General features: G+C 42.1%; 1 protein-coding gene and 1 pseudogene across 1 annotated transcript in view; one reads left to right on the top strand and one right to left on the bottom strand.

Annotated features, from left to right (window-relative positions):
- The window catches only part of JAK1 (Janus kinase 1), a 123,737-nt gene extending 118,764 nt beyond the window's left edge, over positions 1-4,973 (bottom strand). The window contains exon 1 of the mRNA XM_028102414.2: positions 4,762-4,973. The gene's annotated coding sequence lies outside the window, so the exon portion shown is untranslated. The remainder of the gene's footprint in view (positions 1-4,761) is intronic.
- Positions 4,974-17,809: 12,836 nt separating this feature from the next.
- On the top strand, positions 17,810-23,343 carry LOC114208395 (NADH-cytochrome b5 reductase 3 pseudogene; annotated as a pseudogene).
- Positions 23,344-24,788: the final 1,445 nt, after the last annotated feature.

Below are 24,788 nucleotides of genomic sequence, written 5' to 3'. Positions count from 1 at the left end.
TCCCAGTATTCTGCTCTAATCACATGGCTGCCCCAAGTCTGTCACCCACACCACGTACCTGCCCACCTTTGTGCCTTTGCTCATGCTCTATCTCTTCCTAGATTCCCTTCCCACCCCTAGACAAGAGAACTCTACTTACTCCTCAAGGCCCAACTCTAGTGAAACCTCTTCAAAACAGCAGTGGACAGGGCTTCGAGCAAGGTTTAGCTTTCCTCAAGGCTCCCAGCACTCTTAATTCCAATCTCTACTACAGTATCACCCACACTGTGTTACAGTTACACACAAATATAAACTGTCTTACCCATCTGCCAGAAATTAGTAGGTACTGAAGAGATGTTTGCTTATACAGAGCCAATTAATCTATAACAATAAAAAATGGGGGAAAGGGAGGAAGCTAGTTCTTAGCCCTCAGACTTTAAAGGAGTGCCATGATAGTTCCTAGGAAACATCTACATTCAGAAAGTAGGACTTACTTTTTTGCATGTGTAAAATCTACAACTGAGAAACCCTGAATGAACAGCTCCAAGGTCCTTCCACTAGACTATAAACTCTGAAGGCCAAGGATTTTTGCATGTTTTGTTCTGTTTATTCACGCCCTGAGATTCATAGCAGGGGCTCAATAAGTATTTACTGAATGAATAAAGAAATGAACAAAGTGTTGAGTGAATATTACTGTAAAGTAAACTTGGTTACCACAGATTAAAAATATCCCAACGAAGACCAGCTCTGTCTTTTGGCTAGACTTAAAGAAATGTTCCTTTTTCTTCTAAAGCAGGCCTTGCCTCAGGACTGGGCAATGTATTCACAGAGCACCAAGGAAAAATGTGTGCCTGCTGTCAGCTGCGAAGAATCACAGATCATAAGACCTTAGAAGTAAATATATCATGGAAATGAACTTAACGTTTCATGCTCTTGTTGCCAAAAAAACTGGTGTACTTCAGAGGGAAGAATAGTCACAGGGATAGTTTCCTGCCCCTGAAACCCGGTCACGTCAACATGGCAGCTGTTTCAAACTCCATGTCACCATTGGGTTTTTGAGACAGGAAGCCATAGTGGCACACCTAGCCGAGTACAGAGGAGAGCAAGACGCAGAGAGGAAACAACATGCTGAATGAGAACACGGCCTGGAGGTTAGCCCACAGAGTATAAAAACAATGAACCAATTTCTCTAATGTCTCCTATAATGTAATTTACCTGTACATGGTAATTATCCAAAAAAAAAAAAAAAGAGAGAAAATGAAAGGCATAGAAAGAGATAGTACCTTCTCTGGTCACCAGCTGCTCCCCCTTTGTCCATCCATTCTTCCAATTTTAAGGACTCTTATAGAAAAGAAATTGGAAAGGACTTGATTGTCTTTAAACGGGAAAGGGAGTAAATCATGGATGACTTTTCTCCTTTACTTTCCTCAATTTTCTGATTTTTCTACAGTGAGTGTTCCCTCTTGTTAGACTGAGAAAATAATCCTTATGTTCAAAGACACAGCAGAGCTGAAAAGTTTATGTTGTAATAAGAAAACTGTATTAAAAAAGTCCTTTACCCAAAAAAATTAATAACAAAGAATTCAATAATACCAAACCATCCAATCTTTTCACTCAATAACCTTAACCTCTTTGCTCAACTACTGGTATATCTAACAACTTATTTATTTAAAATGTGTTTTCATAACAATTATAATTTGTGGGGCACTTCAGGTACCATGTGTTATTTAACTGATTTTCCCCAACAACTTTCTGAAATGGTGAATACTTTGATTTCCATGCTACAGAGGAGGAAAATTGGGAACTGAGGGGAAGCTATTTGCTATGACAGAAGCCCTTATCTTCTTGTTCCCCACCTGGCATTCCGAAACAGAATTTTTCAACCCCAGTGCTACTGACTTTTGAGCCAGGTTATTCTTTGTTGTATGGGGCTGCCCCATGCATTATAGGATGTTTAGCAACATCCTTGGCCTCTACCCACTGGAAGCCAGTAACCCTGCCTCCTCCCCCGCCACCAACCCCCTAAGTTATAACAACCAAAAATGTCTCCAGAAACTGCAAATATCTCTTTGGACACAAAATCATACTCAGTTGAGAAATACTGGTCTAAAAGAATCCAAGAGGTTCTTTATGGCACCTCTATGACAAGGCTCCATATGTCACTGAGCCACAAGAAATCACAAAGCATCAGATGCTGCTCGCTCAGGGACATTGAGTTAACCAATTTCCCCTTCACTTCAAACAATTTTTTAAAATGTGGAAATGAACAAGAAAAATTTCCTTGTACAAATATTCACATCTCAGATGCTAAGTTTTCTAAAAGCATACTATCTCATTATAACACAATAAGGAAATACATACTAAAAATATATAAAATATGTGTGTATTTAGGGAAAAAAACACCAGAGGAGTTAGAAAACACAGATCTTGGTCTTTGCTAATAAACCTTATTAACTCAGTTATACATTAGTGTTCCCACTATGAAAGTGAATATAAACCTACACGTCCTCAATACTTGCTTCAGCTGGGTTTCTGTCCAAATATAATGTATGACCTAAAGCTATCCAGAAGAAACTGAGTGATAACTCTGAAAGATTACTACAATTTGTGGTCTGCAGTTGAAACCAATAGTGTTTCTGAACCCAGAATCTAAACTGGCAGACCTAACAATCTGATTTAAAAGCACACAGTTTAAGTTTCTTCATGCCATTTAATCTGAGTCTCTGTTCCTGCAAAAGCAACTCCACCCTCAAAATTCCTTATTTTTACCAGCTTTTTAATAAATGCCTGAATTGAAAAAATTCTGCAACCTAATTCACCTTACTACCTTAATCTGTAAAGGATGAATAACAAATGAGCAGAAAGATAATCACAAGTATAGCATTAACCAAACTGATACAAGACTGCTTAAATTATAGCAAATTGAAATGTAATTATATAAGTTATATTTTGGAAAATGTTTGAATTATTTTATCTATATGTGTATAATTTATTTACCTTCTATCATTTCCCAATGGTTATAATTAGTATATTGTGGAATCAGGAATCAATGTGGAATGTGTCACACTGAAATCCTCAGATTTAAAAACACATTTTTGCAGCTATTTAGAGAAATTAAGATACAGTGAAAGTGCCTAGTTAATATGATATGTAGACTTAAGAAGAGGTGATTATTCCTATTCATAATATCCACAATCGCTCAATATGATTACTTACCCCTTTAAATATGATCTGGACCTATAAACAGGAGCCATTTTTCTCCATAATACACAGTATATTGGACCCCAAATGACTGGTACCCTCATGGTCTCCATTAACCTTCACCACAAAGTACAAAAGAACACACTGATCCTTCAGTGAAAAGGACTCCCTGGTCTTAGAAAACATCAGAGCCACCAAAAGCAAAAGCGAGAAACAGCACAAAATGGGGTTTTGGAAAGGGAGGAACAAAGATTTAATCAATATAAAATGCTCATCTTAAAAAAATGTTTGCACTGTGTATATGCCCATGATTTGAATTTGCCAAAAGACTCCACGATAACATCTAGTTCTTTCTGCATTCTACTCATCACTTAACTATACAAGGTTTTTAATGCGTTCCTCCCTGAAAGCAATGACAATTTTACGCAGCTGTGAACTCCTGCTGTGAGAGTAAAACCCTATGACTCGTAAAAAGAAAAAAAAAAGTTAACAGCATGTATTCAGCCAGGGGCAGAAGCTCACAGCCACGTATTAAAAGAAGTGGCAGGGTCCTCTTCCCAACGGACACACAGGAATTCACAGAGAATATAGTTTTTTTAAAAATGCAACCACCTGCCAATAATCACACCTTTTATCTAGTCTCCCTAAAGAAGTTCCTTGGTAAACAGACATCCAAGGAGCCTACATCCCTGGAACCTTGGGATGTGACTTGAGAGGGGTGTTTACTAGCCCTGCTAAAGCGACGTCTCCCTTTGATGCTTGGCGACCACGCGTGGATGGGGTCTGACGAGTAAGACAGAAGGCCAGAGATCAGCCCCAGTTTCAGCTAATCAGTCCCATTACAGTAGGATTCACACTTCCCCCGGTGGCTCTCTCTCACTGTTCCTCTTCCAGGGCCCTCTCGCCCAGGATGCGTCTTTCACCCTTCTCGCTGGCTGCCTAGGGCCAGGGTCCCAAAAGAACATAAAAGGGGAGTGGGCGTTTCCTGAGTCCACAGACGCCCCCCTTCTAGCCCCAAACATGCCCCAAACCCCAGAAACTTTCCTTCGCTGAGATGGCAAAGGAGGAAAGCGACGAAGACCCTCGGCCTCCGTCCTGAGGCGAAAGAAAACCTCCTCCCGCCCCTCCAACGACAGTTCTGCCAGAGAGCTGGCGGTCAAGTTCTCGGTGCAAGAGCGAGGGACGTCAGACCTCAAGCCCGCGCCTGTATCTCAGGGTGGTATAAACAGGATGTCAGCGCGATCCAGGCTTGTTTATGAAAACTTGGTGTGTGCTCTGGGGGAGGGGGCGGCGAGCCTTAACCTTACCCCCTATTCCGGCGTGGGCCCCCCGTCCCCCAACCTCCCAGCCACCAGCCGGCTCTGCTTGGCTGGAAATCCCCCGCTTCCCCGCCCGCGCCCACACGCCCCCAGCCCGCCCGGGTCCCCGGTCCAGCGCCGCGCTCGCTGAGGGGCCGGGGGTGCGCGGCTCGCGAGGACAGAGAGCAGCGGCCGCGGAGCCCGCCAGCGCTAGGCTCCGCGCCCCTCGCCCGGCCGTCCGCGGCCGCCACAGGCTTCTCCACCTCCCCTCCGCAACACTCACCACTTCCGTGTGCGCCTGGGCCGACGGGGTGCTCCGGGTCGCGGCGCAGGTCCTGCTGCCTACTCGCTCAGCAGCCAGCCCCGCAGAGCCCCGGCGTGCGCGCGCCCAGGGCTGAGGAGGGGGCGCGGGACAGGCGACCAGGGCTGGGGCGCAGGCCCGCGCTGTCTGCGGCTGCCAGCTACTCCCCCGCCGCCGCGGCCTGCGCTCCTCGACGCTCCCGCCCCGCCCCGCAGCTGGCTCCGCCTCCCAGGCCGAAGCCGGCTCTGCCTCCTCGTGACGTCATGAACGGCAGCCCAGGAAAGAGGGGGCGGAGGCCGCGATGGAGGCGTGGGCTCTGCCGCAGTGCAGCGCCTTCAGTCTTCCCGCCCGGTCCCTATCTGGCTTCGCTCATGCCCCCCACCCTTTATTCGCTTCTTTACCGCGTCTTCTGGAAACACCAGTCTAGGAACGAGAGGTCTGCCAGAGCAGACAGTAAAATTGTCCGGTTTTGGCTATAGGTTGATCCCTCCTAAGTTTGGGGTGCCCTCCACCACATGTACGTGAACCACGATGCCTTTATCACAGTCCTCTGCCCTTTGTCGGGATAGAATAAGAGGTGAGCTGTGTAGCTCCTGGACATGGTCAGGCTTCTGCTGTTCAGGTCACTGTGGACTGAAGCTGCCCCAGCTGCCCTGATTTCGCAAATCCTGCTGGAGGGCTCACGGTAACTTGGAGGGTTACTGTGACTTAACCTCATATTGAGCAAGAAGTGCCGGTGTGGTACCTAGTGAGTGAAGAGAGTATTTGATTCTAGAGTTGTGGATATTAGGTCTGACTCCCACCATTCACCACCTGAGATACCCTAAACAACTTGGGGCTTATTCATAAAAGTTGAGGGACAGCCTAAAAGATCTCCAAAGTGCCTTCTGGAAGGATGTAGAAGAATTCAGAGAAGACAGGAGAATCAAGCAGGAAGGGTGGTGGCCCAGTTGCCTCCACTTGTGGGTGTTTGTGTGCATGTGCTACCTCACCTGCTTCTCAGGGCTGTTCCATCATATTCTTCACCTGTTAAATTGGGATAATACCTTCCTTATGGGGATTATGCTGAAGGTGAACAAAGATAATGCAGGCCTGACACACGTGGTGGGCTTGGTAAATCATTTTATTGAGCTGGGCCTTAAAGAACAAGTTGGGAGTGAATGAATGGAGACAGAAACATGAAACAGCCACATTTCAGGGAAGGCAAAGAATAAAGATCAAGGAAATTCAGGACAGGAGCAATGACCCCCATTGTACTCAAGAATGAATCTGACTGCTATATAAATGGAATAAGGAGAAAGGGCCTTGGTTGAGTGTATTTCCCTATATTGGGCATTGCATTAAGTGCTGAAGATTCTGGGAAAAAAGACCCAATTAATGACCTCTGGTGCTCACACTGGAGTGGGATAACAGGTGACTGTTCAGTGTGATTCATGCTCTGCTAAAACTGGTCACAGAGGAGAATTACCCAACCTAGCCTGAACAAATTAGGAAGAAAAGAAGAAACTACAAGCAGCAGATAAATCACAGGAGCCCAGGCAGGGATCATGGCATATTCAGGCAGTAATACATATATGCGGTGTGGCTGGGGAATAAGATGAGAGTTACGCACAAATCTTGCCTGAAAGACATTGTGTGTTCTTTTTTTTTTTTTTTAAGATTTTATTTATTTATTTGACAGAGAGAGACACAGCAAGAGAGGGAACACAAGCAGGGGGAGTGGGAGAGGGAGAAGCAGGCTTCCCACAGAGCGGGGAGCCCGGTGCAGGGCTCGATCCCAGGACCCTGAGATCATGACCTGAGCCGAAGGTAGACACTTAACGACTGAGTCACCCAGGCACCCCGACATTGTGTGTTCTTGAGGTATTTAAGCAGGTTTTTATTTTACAAGAATCACCCTAGGGCAGACATTCTCAACCCCAGTACTATTGACATTTGGGGCCAGAAAATTCTTTGTTATGGGATGCTTCCTGTGTATTGCAGGATGTTTAGCAGCATCTCTGTCCTCTAACCACTAGATGCCAATAGCAATACCCCTCGCTTCTCCTCCATGCCTCCCAGCCCCTCACTCACCTCCTGGCACAGTTATGACAACCAAAAATGTCCTCAGACATTGCCAAATGTCCCTGGGGGACAAAAACCACCCCTGTTGAGAACCACTAATGTAAAAATAAGGTGGACGATGGATCAGAGGACAAAATTAATGTCCATAGCATTGTAGAGCTGCAGGCTACAAGTGATAAGATCAATATTTAAAGCAGTGGACTAGGAAGGGATAAACATGAAAGTGTCAAAGCCTGAAGAGGTAGAACAGACTGCATGGTAACTGATTCAGATGTGGGCGTTGAGGTAGAAGGAAGAGCCTTACCTGACCAAAATTTTCCAAATTAGTTGACTAAGAACAACACCAACTAAATTGAATAAGGAATTCAATTTTACGTTTGAGAATAGAAAAAAAATTGGAGAGTCACCCTATAAGGAACATAATGAGAGAGAGAACAGTATAAAAGGAGGACTACACATATTTCCTTCTAATACATAACATGTAGCATAAAACCTGCAAGCCTGCTACAAATATTCACCTAAATTGAACTAAACCAAATACAATGAAGCAGAAACCTCTTATCGGGGAAATTCTCAAAAAACAACCCCATCCAACCAGCAATCATACACATGGGTTTCCCACATAAATCTTCAACAAAAAAGTATTTGCTCACCAGTCTATTTCTCTGGAAAAGATTAGATTACAATGGGGAAATAGATTCAAACAATAAAGTTTGCCTTAAAAAGTTGTACTGAACAAAACTAAAATACCATTGTACAGATCATGAAATTCAATTACAAAGACTTGGAAACTAGAGAAGAGAGATAAAAATCACTGTAATTTTGTAACCCTAATCTAAATGTTTACCATATTATATATTTTCTTCCAGTTCTTTTTCACTAGGCATATTTTTAATTTAAGTATAATCATGGTGTGCCTGTAATTTTATAAGTTGTTCCTTAAATTTATTTTATGAGCATTTTTCCATGTTACTACAAAAGTCTTTATAACTAATAAATTTCTTCATGCAAATAAATAATAATTAAATATATACTATTTAAGCAATTATCTTAGGAGAGATTCACAGAAATGGAACTATTGAGTTAACTGGACTGCATATTTTTAGATTCCTGATTCATAGATTCATATTGGCAAGTCACTTTCCAGGAAGTTCCCAAAAATTTACACCGCTCTGAAAAATGTACACAATGTCAGGTTCTGCAACAATGAACATTATCATTTTTTTTTAAGATTTTATTTATTTGAGAGAGTGAGCGAGAGAGAGCACAAGTGGGACAAGGGAGAGGGAGCCTGCCTCGGGATTCAATCCCAGAACCCCAGGATCATGACCTGAGCCAAAGGCAGACACTTAATCAGCTGAGCTACCCAGGCCCCCCAAACATTATCATTTTATAATGGTTTACATCTTTGGGGCACCTGGCTGGCTCAGATGGTAGAGCATGCAACTCTTGATCTTGGGGTTGTGAGTTTGAACCCCACATTGTGTGTAGAGCCTACTTAAAATTTAAAGGGGCACCTGGGTGGATCAGTAGGTTAAGTGTCCGCCTTTGGCTCAGGTCATAATCTCAGGGTACTGGGATTGAGCCACACACTGGGCTCCCTGCTAGGTGGGGAGACTGCTTCTCCCTCTCTCTCTACCTGCTGCTCCCCCTGGTTGTACTCTCTCTCTGTCAAATAAATAAATGAAATATTTAAAATAAATAAATAGGGTGGGGGGATGGGTTAGCCTGGTGATGGGTATTAAAGAGGGCACGTATTGAATGGAGCACTGGGTGTTATACGCAAACAATGAGTCATGGAACACTACATCAAAAACTAATGATGTAATGTATGGTGATTAACATAACATAATAAAATTTTTAAAAAATTAAAAACAAATAAATAAAAATTTAAAAATTACTTAATTAAAATAAAATAATTCATATCTTTAATGTTTTTAAAACATATTTTTTGCTTTAATTTTGAATTTCCATGATTATTAAAGAGATTAATAATTCCATGTGCTTTCTCACTAATTTTTATTTTTCATTTTTCTTTTAATTTATCAATGTGTGTCCATGGAATAGGTAGGGAAAATGCTGTTTTCATTCTTTGCCTGCTACCTACTGGGATCATAGTATCTTCTAGCAGTTTGTAGTAACAATATCTTTAATAAAGATAGAATATATTTTTTCTGTCTTACTTCTGATCTGTATTTTTCCAACATACTATTTGCTCTAAAAAATTATGTTCATAAAAATTTTCCATTTTCCGGGGCACCTGGGTGGCTCAGTCGGTTAAGTGGCTGCCTTTGGCTCAGGTCATGATCCCAGGGCCCCACGTTGGGCTCCCAGCTCAGCGGGGAGTGTGCTTCTCCCTCTCCTCCCTGTTCATGCTCTATCTCTGTCTCTCTCTCTCAAATAAATAAATAAAATCTTTAATTAAAAAAAATTTCCAGGGCGCCTGGGTGGCTCAGTTGGTTGGGCGACTGCCTTTGGCTCAGGTCATGATCCTGGAGTCCCAGGATCGAGTCCCGCATCAGGCTCCCTGCTCAGCAGGGAGTCTGCTTCTCCCTCTGACCCTCCCCCCCTCATGCTCTCTCTCTCTATCTCATTCTCTCTCTCAAATAAATAAATAAAAATCTAAAAAAAAAAATTTCCATTTTCTTATAGTCAAGTATATTGACTGTTGTCGGGTTTTTGTTTATTGTTTGTTTGCATTGTGGTTTCCTTTGTGATTCTTTAGGAAGTCATCCTCTCTCCTTAGGTTAGACAAATGAATACAACGAATATTTGTTGAGGACCAAATTATGTGCCAGGCACTACTCTGCACTGTAAATATGGCAGTGAAACAAGACAGGGAGGTTACCTAGTTGGAGAAGATAGCTGAAAACAAGCAAATGAGTCAATAATTAGAATAATGTCAGACAGTGATATATATTAAGGGGGGAAAAAGATTTAAGAGACTGAATGAGGGAGGATGACATAAATGTTTATTCTTCATTACTCTGGGTTTTATACAGCTCAATGCTTTAAATATCCAATATTTAAACCACTGAATTTTTAATGGATGCTCCAAAATGTTTGAAGTGCTATTTTTTTTAAATCAAGACTGTCATTTATATTGAAAATATAGTATTCAATAAATGTTCTTTATTTAACAATCCCTTTCCCTTATCCCACCCTCCAAAGAAAATTGAAAAGTAATATAAAATGTTAGGTCTTTTACCTCTAAACTAAACTTAGACAGTAACTGGACAATTACCTATGTGGCCTCTAATCCATTGATTTAGTCTCCTTCACTTGTAGGTTATATGATAATTGTGTACTTAACTTTATAAGAAACAGATCAATGGCTTTCCAAAGGAGCAGTCTCTTACTATATGCCCACCAGTGATATATAAAATTTTCAGTGGCTCCATATCTTTTGTTTACTCTTTTTTTAATTTTATTTTATTATGTTATGTTAGTCACCATACATTATATCGTTAGTTTTTGATGTAGTGTTCCATGATTCATTGTTTGCGAATAACACCCAGTGCTCCATTCAATATGTGCCCTCCTTAACACCCATCACCGGGCTAATCCATCCCCCCACCCCCCTCCCCTCTAGAACCCTCAGTTTGTTTCTCAGAGTCCATAGTCTCTCATGGTTTATCTCCCCTTCCAATTCCCCCCTCCCTCATTTTTCCCTTCCTACTATCTTTTTTTTTTTTAAACATATAATGTATTATTTCTTTCAGAGGTACTGGTCTATGATTCATCAGTCTTACACAATTTACAGCACTCACCATAGCACATACCCTCCCCAATGTCTATCACCCAACCACCCAATCCCTCCCACCCCCCACCACTCCAGCAACCCTCAGTTTGTTGCCTGAGATTAAGAATTCCTCATATCAGTGAGATCATATGATACTTGTCTTTCTCTGATTGACATTTCGCTTAGCATAATATCCTCTAGTTCCATCCACATTGTTGCAAATAGCAAGATTTTGTGTTTTTTGATGGCTGCATAATATTCCATTGTGTATATATATATATATATATATATATATATATATATATATACACACACCACATCTTCTTTATTCATTCATCTGTCAATGGATATCTTGGCTCTTTCCAAAGTTTGGCTATTGTGGACATTGCTGCTATAAACATTGGGGCACATGTACCCCTTCGGATCACTGTGTTTGTATCTTTGGGGTAAATACCCAGTAGTCCAATTGCTGGGTCGTAGGGTAGCTCTATTTTCAACTTTTGGGGGAACCTCCATACTGTTTTCCAGAGTGGCTACACCAGCTTGCATTCCCACCAACAGTGTGGGAGTGTTCCCCTTTCTCCACATCCTCACCAACATCTGTCATTTCCTGAATTGTAAATTTTAGCCATTCTGACTGGTGTGAGGTGGTATCTCATTGAGGTCTTGGATTTCCCTGATGCCGAGTGATGTTGTGCACTTTTCCATGTGTCTGTTGACCATTTGGATGTCTTCTTTGGAAAAATGTCTGTTCGTGTCTTCTGCCCATTTCTTGATCGGATTATTTGTTCTTTGGGTGTTGAGTTTGATTAAGTTCTTTATAGATTTTGGATACTAGCCCTTTAGCTGAAATGTCATTTGCACATATCTTCTCCCATTCTTTTGGTTGTCTTTTGGTTTTGTTGACTGTCAGTGGCTCCATATCTTCACCATACTTAGTATTACCAGTCTTTTTGTAATTCTAGCAATTCCAGTGGACTTGAAATGATAGTTTGTGTTGTCCCAATGAATAATGAATGATGATGAGAATTTTTCATGTGCTTCTTTACCATGTGAATGAGTATCTTCTATTTTTGAAGTGTCTAGTCATTTCCCCTTTTTTAAAATCAGTATTTTATCTTCTTATTATATCACTTTAAGAATGAATTATATTCTGGATATATGTCTTTTATTGTTGATATGTTTTATAGATAGTAATGTGAAGAGTGTGCTTTTTTGTTTTAATAAATTGAGTGCATTTCAAACAACAAAAGTCTTAATTTTTATTATCCTATTTGTCAATCAATTTTTAAAAGCTTTTGATGTATGCTTTTTGTGTCACATTTAGGAAATCCTTGCCTAATCCAGGCTCACTCATTTTCTTCTAGGAAATTCATATCTTTAGTTCTCACTTTAAGTTCTATAATTCACTTCACATTTAAAAAATTTTGGTATAATCTCTGATTTTTTAGTACATGGATAACCAATGTTCCAATAAAATTTATTAAAAAGAAAAAAAAAGAATTAGTCTCCTTCTAAGGTGGGGAAATTATTACACTTAAAGGAAAGAAATCCTTTCCCATTGCCTAGTACCATGAAAACTGTAGGCCATCAATAATACTGATAATGACAGACTGAAAGTAAGAAGAAAGAGTCTGGTTAAATGTAATGGGGAAGCACAAGGAATGTATATAATTTTTTGCCTAGAAGGAATCATGCATGACATATAGTAAAAGTTCAGTAGATATTTGCTAAAAGTATAATTCAGAGAAAGAAAAAAGATGAAAGCAATTGAATCACATATGTATAATTGTGAATGCCCACTTTAAAACCTTTCTGGACTAAAATTCCTGAGGGAATACTGTCCAGAACTTTGGTGCTTCTATCATGCATTTGATGAGAGTATCAGTACTGCCCTAAAATTATTGCTTGAGGTACACCTTGATGTTGATTTGGAGAACTTCCTCAGCTCACTCCTGTTAAGACATGAGGTTCATCTTCCTTAGAGACTTCAACTCTCTTAAGATATCAACTCTGCCCTTAGCCCAACTGTCCCATAGCTGAGTAATAAAGGTGATTCTGGAGTAATACAGATCTAAGTTTGAATTTCAGCGCAGCTCTGCCACTTAGCAGCTGTATACCCCCCAGGCAAATTCCTAAATTAATCCTCAGTTTCCTCATGTAAAATTGGAATAAGTAGTATTATTCAATGATTATGAAGATGGAGTAAGAAGGTATATACAAGGGACGCCTGGGTGGCTCATTCGTTAAACGTCTGCCTTCACCTCAGGTCATGATCCCAGGGTCCTGGGATCGAGCCCGGCATCGGGCTTCTCCTTTCCTGCTCTCCCTGCTTGTGTTCCCTCTCTTGCTGTGTCTCTGTCAAATAAATAAATAAAATCTTAAAAAAAAAAAAAAGAAGGTATATACAAACTCACTGTTTCAACTACATTATGGTGCATGGACTGCACTTAATTAGCTAGTCACTAACTGGGGAGCATACATTAGTTTAGGTCCTTCAAGAAGCCAGTAAGACAGATAGATAAGCAAGAGATTTATTGGGGAAATTCCTGTAAAGGGGGAGAAAGCAAGAGAAGGTGAGGGAAGCCTCCAGACCATGTTGCAACTCCAATATCTGTGGAAGAAAAGTAGGGGAACGGGAGGAAGGGATAGAAAGCACATTTCCAAAAAAACCTCAGGGAAGCCACTTGGGAGTCCTCAAGCCAAAGTGACCACCGCTCACTGGAACTGGCCTGCCTTAGTATGCTTGCCATGCTCAGTCATTGGCATGCGAATCCAGTCCCCACACAAACATGATAATGGATGCACAGAGGAAATAGCCAGAACTCTCCATCAGTCATGCTCCCTGCAGGAGGAGATCTGAGCCATGCACTTTCATGGCAGCTTCATTCTACCCATAGCACTGCTCAGGTCCACTTCTACAGCATGTTCAGGGAGCAGGACCTCCACAGGTCTGTGGACCTGTCTTTCTGCAGGGAGATTTAGAAAAGACTGTTAATGAGGCAAATTATGGCCAGGTCACTGCCATTGGTCTCATAGCCACAGCTGGTTCATATCCTCTGCCTCTTCTGTCTGCTTTGTTTGTTTGTTTTCTCTTCTGTCCATTCTAAATTCCTCTCTTGCTTAGCTATTATTACTTTGGCAGGTCCTGGTAGCTTACCTGGTGAAGTGACCCAAATCTTCCTTTGCAGAGGGTCTGAGCCCTTTGCAGTCACACCCTTCTCAGGCCAGGCATGCTATAGACTTCCAGTCATAGTTCCAATGGGGCAGCTGAGTGCCAGGAGAGGCCCCTGTGTTCTCCTGGGTTCCACCCATGTTCCTCCCTAGCTGCATGTATAAAAGGAACTCTACCTCCTGCTGATGAGAATGGATTCTCCCTGCCATGAATGGTGACTCTTTTCCCCTGCTGGTCTCTGGAGACAAGGAATCCAAAAGGCCTTGGTGACAGCTATAATTCATAAACCCATAAGACTCTTGTTACATCCCCTGGCCAGGGCCCAGGACCTCTAACACTTGAAGAGACCAGAATGTGGACAAAGTTCCCCAGTGAGTCATTAGGAGTGATGGTAAACGGCACCAGTCCTGCTCTGATTCCTTGGTCCCTAAGTGTGGACACACTGTCTGTCATACAGAGGTCTCTGATTTAAACCATATCCTATAGAAAGACAACCCGGTCTCTCAGAGGGTTGCTTCTGATCTGTCACTTCGGATGTGCCTTTCCAAGGCCTCCCAGCATTCTGTGAGGTCTGCTGCTCTAGATGGTGTCGCGTGTGATACGTATGACCGGAGGACCACATGATCAAAGGCTCTCTCTTGTTTTTAGATTTTATGTACCTTTGTCGTCTACACAATTGCCCCTTGGGACACCATGAGCTGTTAACCCTCTCTGTAATTCCTGCAGATCAAGCCCCTGTGGCTGCCCCTCTGTCTCTACAGGTTATTATGGTATTGTGGCCTCATGGCTTCTGGTAGTTGAGCACTTCTGATTGGTCTCTGTTCTTTAGGAGCCCATCATGCCCATGACTATTAAGAAGCCCAGCTCTGGGACACAGTCTCCTACTTTAAGCCCAGACCTTCAGAAGTGACTTCTTAGTGACACTGATACCTCTCTCTCTAGTACATTCCTAATGGTCTTGGGGAATGGTGTGTCCTTTGGGCCTCCCATAAAACATGGGAGCTCTCATGGGGCTTCTAGCCTTACATACCATTTCCACTCTACTACATGCCCCTTCCCTCAACTTCTTAATCCTTCCTCTTCCTTCTGCCAGGGCAACTCGGGCCTCTCCACTTCACCCAGGTTCGGCCATCACTTGTTCCAGGCTTCTAACAGCCACCCCATGTATTCCACGGTGAGTTTGCCTCATCCTCTCAGGTCCTTGCTAGGGCGTTAAACGCTGTATCTTGAAGAAAGACCCATAGGTCTGAGCTCCAGATACTAATACTTCTCTTGGGCAAAGTTACTTACCACTTATATAACTGATTGCATTTCTCCTGTTGATTGTCAGGAAGCTCAGAATCAAATTTTAGTCATACATGTTTGGTTTTTTTTATGATTTATTTATTTATTTGAGAGGGAGAACACACATGGAGCAGGGGGAGGGGCAGAGGGGGAGACAGAGAGAATCTCAAGCAGACTCTGGGCTCAGTGTGGAGCTAGATGCAGGGCTCATCATGACCTGAGCCAAAACCAAGAGTTGGACGTCTAACCAGGTAAGCCACCCAGGTGCCCCTAGTCATACATGTTTTATATACAGGAATTATATGCCTTATGTACCATCTTTGAAACAGCTTCACCTTTCTTCTCACTTCATACTGACTCTTTCAATTGCATTTATTCAACACACTATCTGCCCAGCACTGTGCTAAGTACATATATATTATCTCATTCGATCTTGGCCTCCCCTACTGCGGGATCTTGGGCAAGGTACCAAATTTCTATAAGATTTTATTTCTTCACTTGTAAGTGAGGAAAATCACAATGTCCACTTGATAGGGTTATCATGAGGATGAATAATCATAGTTAATATCATTAGTTATTAGAAGACACTCTAAAAGTTTTTTACTAAAAAAGTTCAAATATCTGATATAAGACATCAATGTAGTAATTTCTGAAAGATGAACACCCGTTTATTATAAAAGCACTCACTATACAGAGCAGAGTATTACTAATCTTATTTATTATAGCTTAATCTAACTGAAGGTGTTTGTGGTTCATGTAATTAACAGCACCATAACAGAATCAATAAAACTGTTATAATGAGTGTTCATACAGAAGTGTTCATTAATGGGGTATACATTTATAAAATATTATATATACGTAGGATAAATGAGATGATGGCCCCGTTGGAAGGCAGTGAACCCAAGGATTCTTTACTTCAAAATCTATTCAATTTTACAGGAATATCAGATTGCTTTGGACTGACTTACCAGCTCTAATAATGAGGCTTATTCTACCCCAGGGATTTAGTATATTGCATTAATAATGAAAACACTATTCTGGCAGCCAAGCTTAGAGCCTGGAAAGTCCACTGGACCAGAAAGCATGGGACCTGAATGCTCAGTGAGCTCTGTAACCAACCAAGGAAACAGGCAGTCTGTTTAACCTCTCTAAGCTCGTACTTCTCCTGGGTTAGAACACATGATTTTATGACGTCTGTAAGCATCAAAATTCTGTGCATCTTTATTTTTTTACCTCATAGTATTCATGTAAAAGTGATTGGCCAATAAATCATATTTGCATTTGGAGTGGAAAGCCTAAATTACATGCCTAAGAGCAATAGGAAAATAAGTTATAGCTTAACAAGAATTAGATTTTATTTCTCCCCACGTTCTAATTTTCTGTTATTCTGGCAGGAGAGTAATATCTAGGACTCATAGATTCTCAGAGGTCTGTGGCACCCAACAATTCAGCTCAATTCAACGACATTTATTCAGTACCAGTATATGCCATGCACATATTAAATTCTTAAGTTTCTGAGAATATGATGCAAGATACATACGATCAGCACCAATCAACTGACAACTATGTGTATAGGACCCTCAGCCCTTAGTAAGGGTGGTCCTCAGAGACTGTGGTATATAGAAGAAGGGCAAAACAGCCTTCTGAAAAATAAATGATCAAGTGACAAATGGCTGACACAGAAGGGAAATGGCATAAGATTTCAGAGACAGGAAACATCCCTGAAAATCCAGGTAGACTTCCTGGAGGGGGAGATATGAGTTGAAACTTGAAGGATACCAAAAAACAAAGAGGTGGGAAAGTGGTAAGCCTATTTACATGGTATTCATATCCTTCCCAGAATTTTTAGGATTAGGTTTATTTTTAGGTGTGAAATATATGTGTGTGTTGTCTTTACCCAGTTTTAGGTACCACGACATCAGAAACCACACATAATATGTATATGATTCAGCACAACAGATATTTACAGGGTGCCTACTGTATGTCAAGTACTGTACCGGGTAAGCTTTGGAGGGGAGGGAAAGGTAAAGAAGGAAAGAGAAAGAAATCAGAGATATAACTCGGAATATAACTCGGATATAACTCAGTGGAGTCCTCTTTGCCTCTCAAAGATCTGGGTAAACTTGGTTTGAACCCCCAATCTTTAACCTGTGGAAGTCTACAGCCCTTTCTAGAGCTGGATGACATCCAAAGGGACACTTCCACCTTCTCACATCTAATCTGTTCTGCACAATGTTGAAATGAAACTCTGCCCCTTCCCGGTTTTCCCGTCAGAGGCACTCACACAAAGGTGCCTGGCTTTAATGGTCATTGCTAGAGATGTAGGGAATGAGAGGGAGGAATCACCAGTCGGCTAGGCAGCCAGCTGCACTCTCCTTTTTCCCTCTGCCCTCCTTCCTCTCCTTCCCTCACGCTCTCCATCCCAGATCGCCCCCAAGAATTGCACATTCTCCCTGTAGTACCCACAGCAATTGGCCCCTCCTGTAACATCCGGGTCCTCAGGTCCCAACATTCCGCCTCAAGCTCTCCAACTGATTTGGCGCCGACACAGCAACTTTCCTGTTTCCTCCCCCAAACTCGCATGAGTCATGGACCTCCTTGATTGGTCTGGGAGGTCCCCCTTGCGGGAGCTGTATAATTTGCCTAATTTCACAATACTTTCCCCACATTTTCCCCCAAAATATCATATAGCAGGAATTTGTTTCAATTATAGAAAATTGACATACCTCTAAGGATGCATTGAGTATGTAATCAATTTTCTTGAGATGGCTGGAGATGTCCATTCGTGTTACACCGAGGAGGAGCCAGAAAGGAATAACCCAGGGGCCAGCCATCTACTGCTGTTCTCACAATCATCTTTTCAGGTGAGATGAGGTGATTTGCCAAAGGTCACACCACTTCAAAGCAGGCACTAGAATCTTAACGCAGGAATATCTGGCTTCAAAGCTCCTGCTCTTTGCACTACACCACATCTCTAAAATAATAATGCTCCTTTAGGGACGTTCAAATTCTCATTATTAAAAAGACGGGCAGTTATTTGATAGGATACAAACAAAAGACCATCCGAATGTTAGAGTCCTGGAATTGTAGAAAGAAAATTGACTCTATGATCTTGAACAAGTGGTTTCACCTTTCTGAGCTTCGGGTTACTCATTTGTACACACAGTTTTACAGAGTTGACATCAACACTAAATTAAATTATATGTATACCTATTTAATATATATCTAAATCAAACACAGTCTGTCAAGAAGGGTCAGTAGAACTCCTGCTTCCTTTTACAGAATGTAAAATGGGAGTTGACAGGTCTGACATTCCATTTAGTTGGGCAGGTGTTTTTAATTGGGTTAACACATTACATTATTTGGGAAGGGCATTAGCTGACTTATACATGAGGAGATTAATCATTAATTCAACATCACCCAGAAGCAAACACAGTCCTTGGAGGTAAGTTGACACTGCCATCAACTTCATAGGAAGCCCTCCTCCACAATAACTATGACTGTCTCCTAAACAAGGTGTTTTCAGATTGTTGCTATCAGCCCAGGTAGGAGGTAAGAGGCTTTAAGGTATGAGCATTATAAAATGTGGGGAAGTTTTGAAGGTTGGTTGGGGAGATGGATCCACTCTTCCCAGTCACTCAACTACACCAAGTCCTACTGGCTCATGTTTCTAGGAGCACAGTCTTGGCTGTGAATCAGAACTGGGTCTTAGCTCTGCCTATTCCTAGTCGTGAGACTTTGAGTTTTAAATGTTTTCTCATCATAAAATGGGGATGATGATATTTTCTGTCTTCTAAGGTTGTTGTGAAGACTAAGGGACATAATGAATTTAAAGCACTTAGTACAGTATCTGGCACATTGTAAGCCCTAAAAAAGTTGGTTACTATTTTATTAGCAGGGATCAGGGCCTTGAAGTCCTAAGATGCAGGGCAGTAGAAGAGGAAAGGAAAGGCTCCCTGTTGCTGGAGGATCAAGTTCAATGTCACAGTAGAGCATACAAAGTCTGTCATCATCTGGGCCCCAAACCTCTGCTTTACCCTTTGGTTACCTGTACACACTCTGCAAAAACCTCCTTAGCTCCCTGAGGCAAGCAGGATCCATCCTTTGGTTTCACAGAGTACTTCGCATATATTTTTGTACTTTTTCTTATCGCATCTTATTCCCACTATTCGTTTGTCTATCTATCTCCACTCTACCCAACCACATCCCAGGCTATGAATTTATGGACTCTAGGACCATATATCACCTTTGTATTTGCATCCATTCTGTAAGTCTTGGATGGATGGATGGATGGATGGATGGATGGATGGATGGATAGATGGATGGATAAGGAACATGGGACAACATAGTGACTTGGTCAAGGGATTAAGACCAGGTGCCCTGGATACAGGGTAAGAGAGTCCTTGTTTGCTCCATAGATTTTCTTAAGCCCAGGTCTGAGCACAAGTGTAGAGGACATGACATTTGCAGAATCATTTGCCTGATGGGGGTGGTTGGGCAATCTGTGTGTGTCTTTTAGGGAAGCAAGACTGGCTGGTGGCTCCTGGCAGGGCCAATATCAAGCAGAACACTTTAGCAACCAGGGAGCCAAGGCAAGATGATGCCTCTAAGTTCTCCTGCCATCTTCAAGGTTAGTATGTTAAGCAGTTAGGAGCAACGAGCCCTTCCAGGTGTGGTCAGCTGCCAGTGGGGCAAATAGTTGGCAAGGACCATCGTCCCTGTGATTATGTTCACTGTAAACAATGATGCAAGATCTAAAGATAGAAAGTGGGTATGAGATGTGGTTCCCACAGAGGACAGACCATCTGAGGATAACATTTCAAAGTACCTGGAATATAAAATATTTTAGAACATAAGGCAATATAGAGGGAGATTATACATCTTGACTTTTCAGGAATAATCCTATTTTTACTTTGTTTTTTTCTTGTTGTTAAAGGCAACTGAAAATGATATTTATTGATTGATCACTTATTATGTACTTCACACTTGTTTTAAAAAAAGTGATGTGCTGGTGTCAGCTCTCACTGGCACATGAGAACAGATTGTGTGCATGTCTCCTCAACTCCATGTTAGATGATTTCACACTAGTGCCTTAAAATCAGTCACTGCAATAGTTACACCATGGAAATTGGCAAACACTACAAATCAGGGCTTCCCACTTCCACATTCTCTGAGAGCTGTTTGTTACACATTTACCGGCACACCACTGGTTTACAATGAAAGAACCCAATTAATTCTAACATTCCCATTTTACAGAGTAGAAAATTAAATTTAGACAGGGTAAATAACAACTTACTACAAACTTTGTGGTAGCAGAGGCAGGATTCAAATTCACACCATCTGCCTCCAAAGTTGATGAACTTAATCATGATGGAGAGAACACTTCCTAATTCATTTTATGAGACCAGCATCACCCTGATACAAAAGGCAAATAAAGACATTACAAGGAAAGAAAATTACAGGTCAATAACGCTTATGGATGCAAAAATCTTCAACAAAATACTTGGAAATCAAATCCAACAGCATATTAAAAGGTTTATGGACACCATGACCAGGTGGGATTTATCTCAGGAATGCAAGAGTAGTTCAACATAAGAAAATCAATGTAATAAACTACATTAAAGAACAAAGGTAAAAAAAAAAACAAGAACAAAAACAAAAAACCATGATCATCTCAGTTGTCGCAAAAAAAAAAGGCATTTGACAACATCCAACACTCTTTCATTATAAAAACACCCAGAAAACTCGGAGTAAAAGGGAACTTTTCTAACATAATGAAGGGCATTTATGAAAAACCCACAGTAGTAAAAGACTGAAAGCTTCCCCCCCTAAGAATTGATAAAGCAGTGGCAGGGTTTGAGAGGATTGACTCCAATTTTGAAAAAAGCTCTTTGGATAAAATGCTATCAAATAGCATCACATGCTAAAGAGAAATCGTTCATCAAATGAAGAGTTGATTGATGCAGCAAACTTCATTGTTGTCTTATTTTAAGAAATTGTCCCTGCCACCCACCCTTCAGCAACCACCACCTTGATCAGTCAACAAGCATCAATATCAAGACATGACCCCTTATCAGCAAAAAGATTACAACTCACTGAAAGTTCAGGTGATGGTTAGCATTTTTTAGCAATAAAGTATTTTCTTAATTTAGGTATATACTACCTAAAAACACATAGGTGTTTTTAGGTAAGTTTTTTTAAGATTTTATTTATTTGTCAGAGAGAGAGAGAGACGGAGAGAGAGAGAGAGAGAGCATCACAGAGGGAGAGGCAGGCTTCCCACTGAGCAGGGAGCCCAACGTGGGGCTCGATCCCAGGACCCTGGGATCATGACCTGAGCTGAAGGAAGACACTTAACCACCTGAGCCACCCAGGTGCCCCTACATCGGTATTTTTTAAACATGCTATTGCACACTTAATAGATTACAGTATAGTGTAAACATAACTTTTATATGCACTGGGAAACCAAAAAATTCATTTGACTTGCTTTATTGTGATATTCGCTTTATTGCAGTGGTATGAAACCAAACCCACAATATTTCTAAGGTACAGCTATAAATGGTAAGACATCCATCCTCATGGATTGGAAGACTTAATATTGTTAAGATGGCGATACTCCCCAAAGTGATTTAGAGATTCAACACAATCTCTATCAAAATTCCAACAGCTTTTTTTGCAGAAATGGAAAAACCTATTCTCAAATTCGTATGGGATTGCAAGGGGCCCAGAATACATAAAACAATCTTTAAAAAGTTCAAAGTTGGAGGACTCACACCTCCTGACTTCAAAACTTACTGCAAAGCTGCAGTAATCAAAACAGTGTGATATTGGCATAAGGATAGACATATAGACCAATGGAATAGAATTGAGAATACAGATATAAACCCATACATTTATGGCCAATTGATTTTCCACAGAGGCATCAAGTTCATTCAATGAGGGAAAGATTAGTCTTTTTAGCAGAAAATATTGGCACAACTGGATTTCCACATGCAAAAGAATGAAGTTGGACCCCTACTTCACATCATATATGAAAATTAGCTCAAAATGGAACCACAGAACTCTTAGAAGAAAATATAGGAGTAAATCTTGGTGATCCTAGATTTGGCAATGGATTCTTAAATATGACACCAAAAGTATGAGCAACAAAAGAAAAAAAAATAGATAAATTAAACTTCATCAAAATTAAAAACTTCTGTGCATCAAAGGATATTATTAAGAAAGTGAAAAGAGGCAGCCCAACTGTCTTGGCTTGGGCAGCAGACACCACCACAGGGCCCAGCTAAGCATCTGGGGCATGTGGTGCTCTCCCCAATCTGGTTCCTCTACAGCCTGCCCAGCTAGCCAGTACTGGGCCCCAGCCATCACCTTTAAAAGCCTGAATATCAAGTACCCACTGTGGCTCATCAACAAGGAGAACACAAGCCATAATACCCAGTGGTTCTGCTTCATCCTGCTCTGGCCTCATCACATTCTAGGCTTCCCCATTGGCCAGCATATCTACCTGTTGATTCAAATCCACCAAAACCTAGTCATTTGCCCTTATATACTCATCTCTGGCCACGACCACAAGGGCTTAGTGGATTTGGTCATCAAGGTTTTCTTCAAAGGCATCCATCCCAAGTTTTCCACTAGAGGGAAAGTTGTCCCAGTACCTGGAAAACAAGAAGGTTAGAGACATCATTGAGTGAATTCCAAGGCTCAAATGGGCTGCTAGTCCATCCGGGCAAAGGGAAGTTTGCCACCTGTCCAGACAAGAAATCCAACCCTGTCATCAAGATGGTGAAGTCTGTTAGTGTGACCATGGGAGGAATGGCCATCATTCAGATGCTGGTGACCCATGACATCATGAAGGACCTGGATGAGCACCCCATGTGCCAACTGCTCTTTGCCAGTTGGACCAAGAAGGACAGCCTGCTGCAGCCAAAGCTAGAGGAACTAAGGAAAGAACATTCCACTTGCTTCAAGCTCTGGTACATGGTGGAAAGAACCCCTGAAGCCTTGGACTACAGCTCGGGCTTCGTGAATAAGAGATGATCTGGGACCAGCTGCCACCACCGAAAGTGTCACCACTGCGGCTCCTGCCCTGAGCCAGCATGCCTGCCTGTCCAACCTGGACCCCGTGGGCCACCCAAAGAGTGCTGCTTCACCTTCTGTTGGCCAGGCCCTGGCAGCATGCAGAGCCGAGACATCACCACGCCCTGTCTGTATTCAGTACTGCCCACAATCATTCTTTAACACTGTGGCGCAAGCTCAGCCTGGCCTACTCATGCCCTGGGTGGTTGCCCAGCTGGCCTGACCCAAGGGGCCCCCCTAGGGAGCAGAGTTCTGTTTCAGATGGGCCACAGCTGGCCACCTTCAGGACAAGTTCCTACCTGGCTCTCACTCAGCCCTGTCCCTGTCCTCATGACTCCTTGTCCCTCCTTCTGTCCTCCTTTCCCTCTGCCTTATACACATCCTACAGGGCTGAGGCTGCCAGCACCTCTCTCCACCCACCTCTCCCTTCAGTGGACCACAGTCTGGAAATAAACATAAAGGTACAGGCAGCCCAGAGCTGCAGGGGCCAGGGGCCACCCCAGCCATAGTCCTGGGCCTTTGCCTGCCACCCCTCACCATCTGACTCAGAGCTACAGCTAGACTTCAGCAGCACCTGACACTACATGAGGCCCATAACAACAAAACTTCCAGGGCTTGGGGGTGTGATTAGAGGGAGGGATGCTGAGGGTGAAAGGCTGCCTCCCATCCCAGGCCCCAGTCAGGCCCCAGCCAGCCAGGAGTTTGGCTCTCTGAAGTGGGAAGAGGGTGCTGGCTGAGGGCTCTGAGGGCTGGCACGTGGGCCATCTTGAAACCACAGCATTTTCCCCTAACACACCCAAACATCCAGGCAACATGGGAGTTCCAAACTGTCAGCTTGGCAGAGTCCTGTTTACCACAAAAAAAAAGGGAATTTGGACAGGGGAGGGGGAACCTGGGCTCCTGGTTGGGACCACCAACCCTAATGGCAGAGTTCTACCCCCTCCTCTTGCTTGGCCCCCAGTGTGGGGGAGATTTGGGGCAGTGCCTCTTGTCTGAGAGACGTTCTCTGTGGGTTCCACATTGCCTTTAGACAATAGCTGTTAGCCTTTTATGTATCAGCTTTGTCAGAAGATTTTTTTATAAGCAGAATAAGAAGTTGAAGTAAAATTTTGCTAATATTTTAAAAAAAGGGAAAAGACAACCCACAGAATGGGAAAAAATACTTGCGAATCATGTATCCGATAAGGGTTTACTATCCAAAATATGTAAGAATTCCTATAGCTCAGCCTAAAACAAACAATTAAAAAATGAGTAAAGTACTTGAATAGACATTTATCCAAAGAAGATAAACAAATGGCCAGTAAGTGCTTTAAAAATGTTCAATATCATTAGTCATTAGGAAATACAACTCAAAACCACAGAGAGATACCGCTTCGTACCTACAAGGATGGCTATAAAAAGAAAATGGAAATAACAAGTGTTGGCAAGGATATGGAGAGATTGGAACCCTCATCCCCTGCTGGTGGGAATGTAAAACGGTGCTGTCCCTGTGGAAAATAGTTTGGCAGTTCCTCAAAAAGTTAAACATAGAATTACCCTATGACTGAGCAATTCCACTCCTGGTATATACTCAAAAGAATTGAAAAGGACTCAAACAGGCATTTGTAAGCCAGTGTTCATTGCAGCTTTATTCACAATAGCCAGAAGGTAGAAACAATCCAAGTGTCC

This window comes from Eumetopias jubatus, unplaced genomic scaffold (assembly GCF_037043125.1).
Source record: "Eumetopias jubatus isolate StellerSeaLion01/CBP00866 unplaced genomic scaffold, mEumJub1_p1.0 scaffold_4, whole genome shotgun sequence".
Lineage (NCBI taxonomy): Eukaryota > Metazoa > Chordata > Mammalia > Carnivora > Otariidae > Eumetopias > Eumetopias jubatus.
The sequence above is the reverse complement of the archived record's forward strand: the minus strand, read 5'-3'. Positions and strand labels throughout refer to the sequence as shown.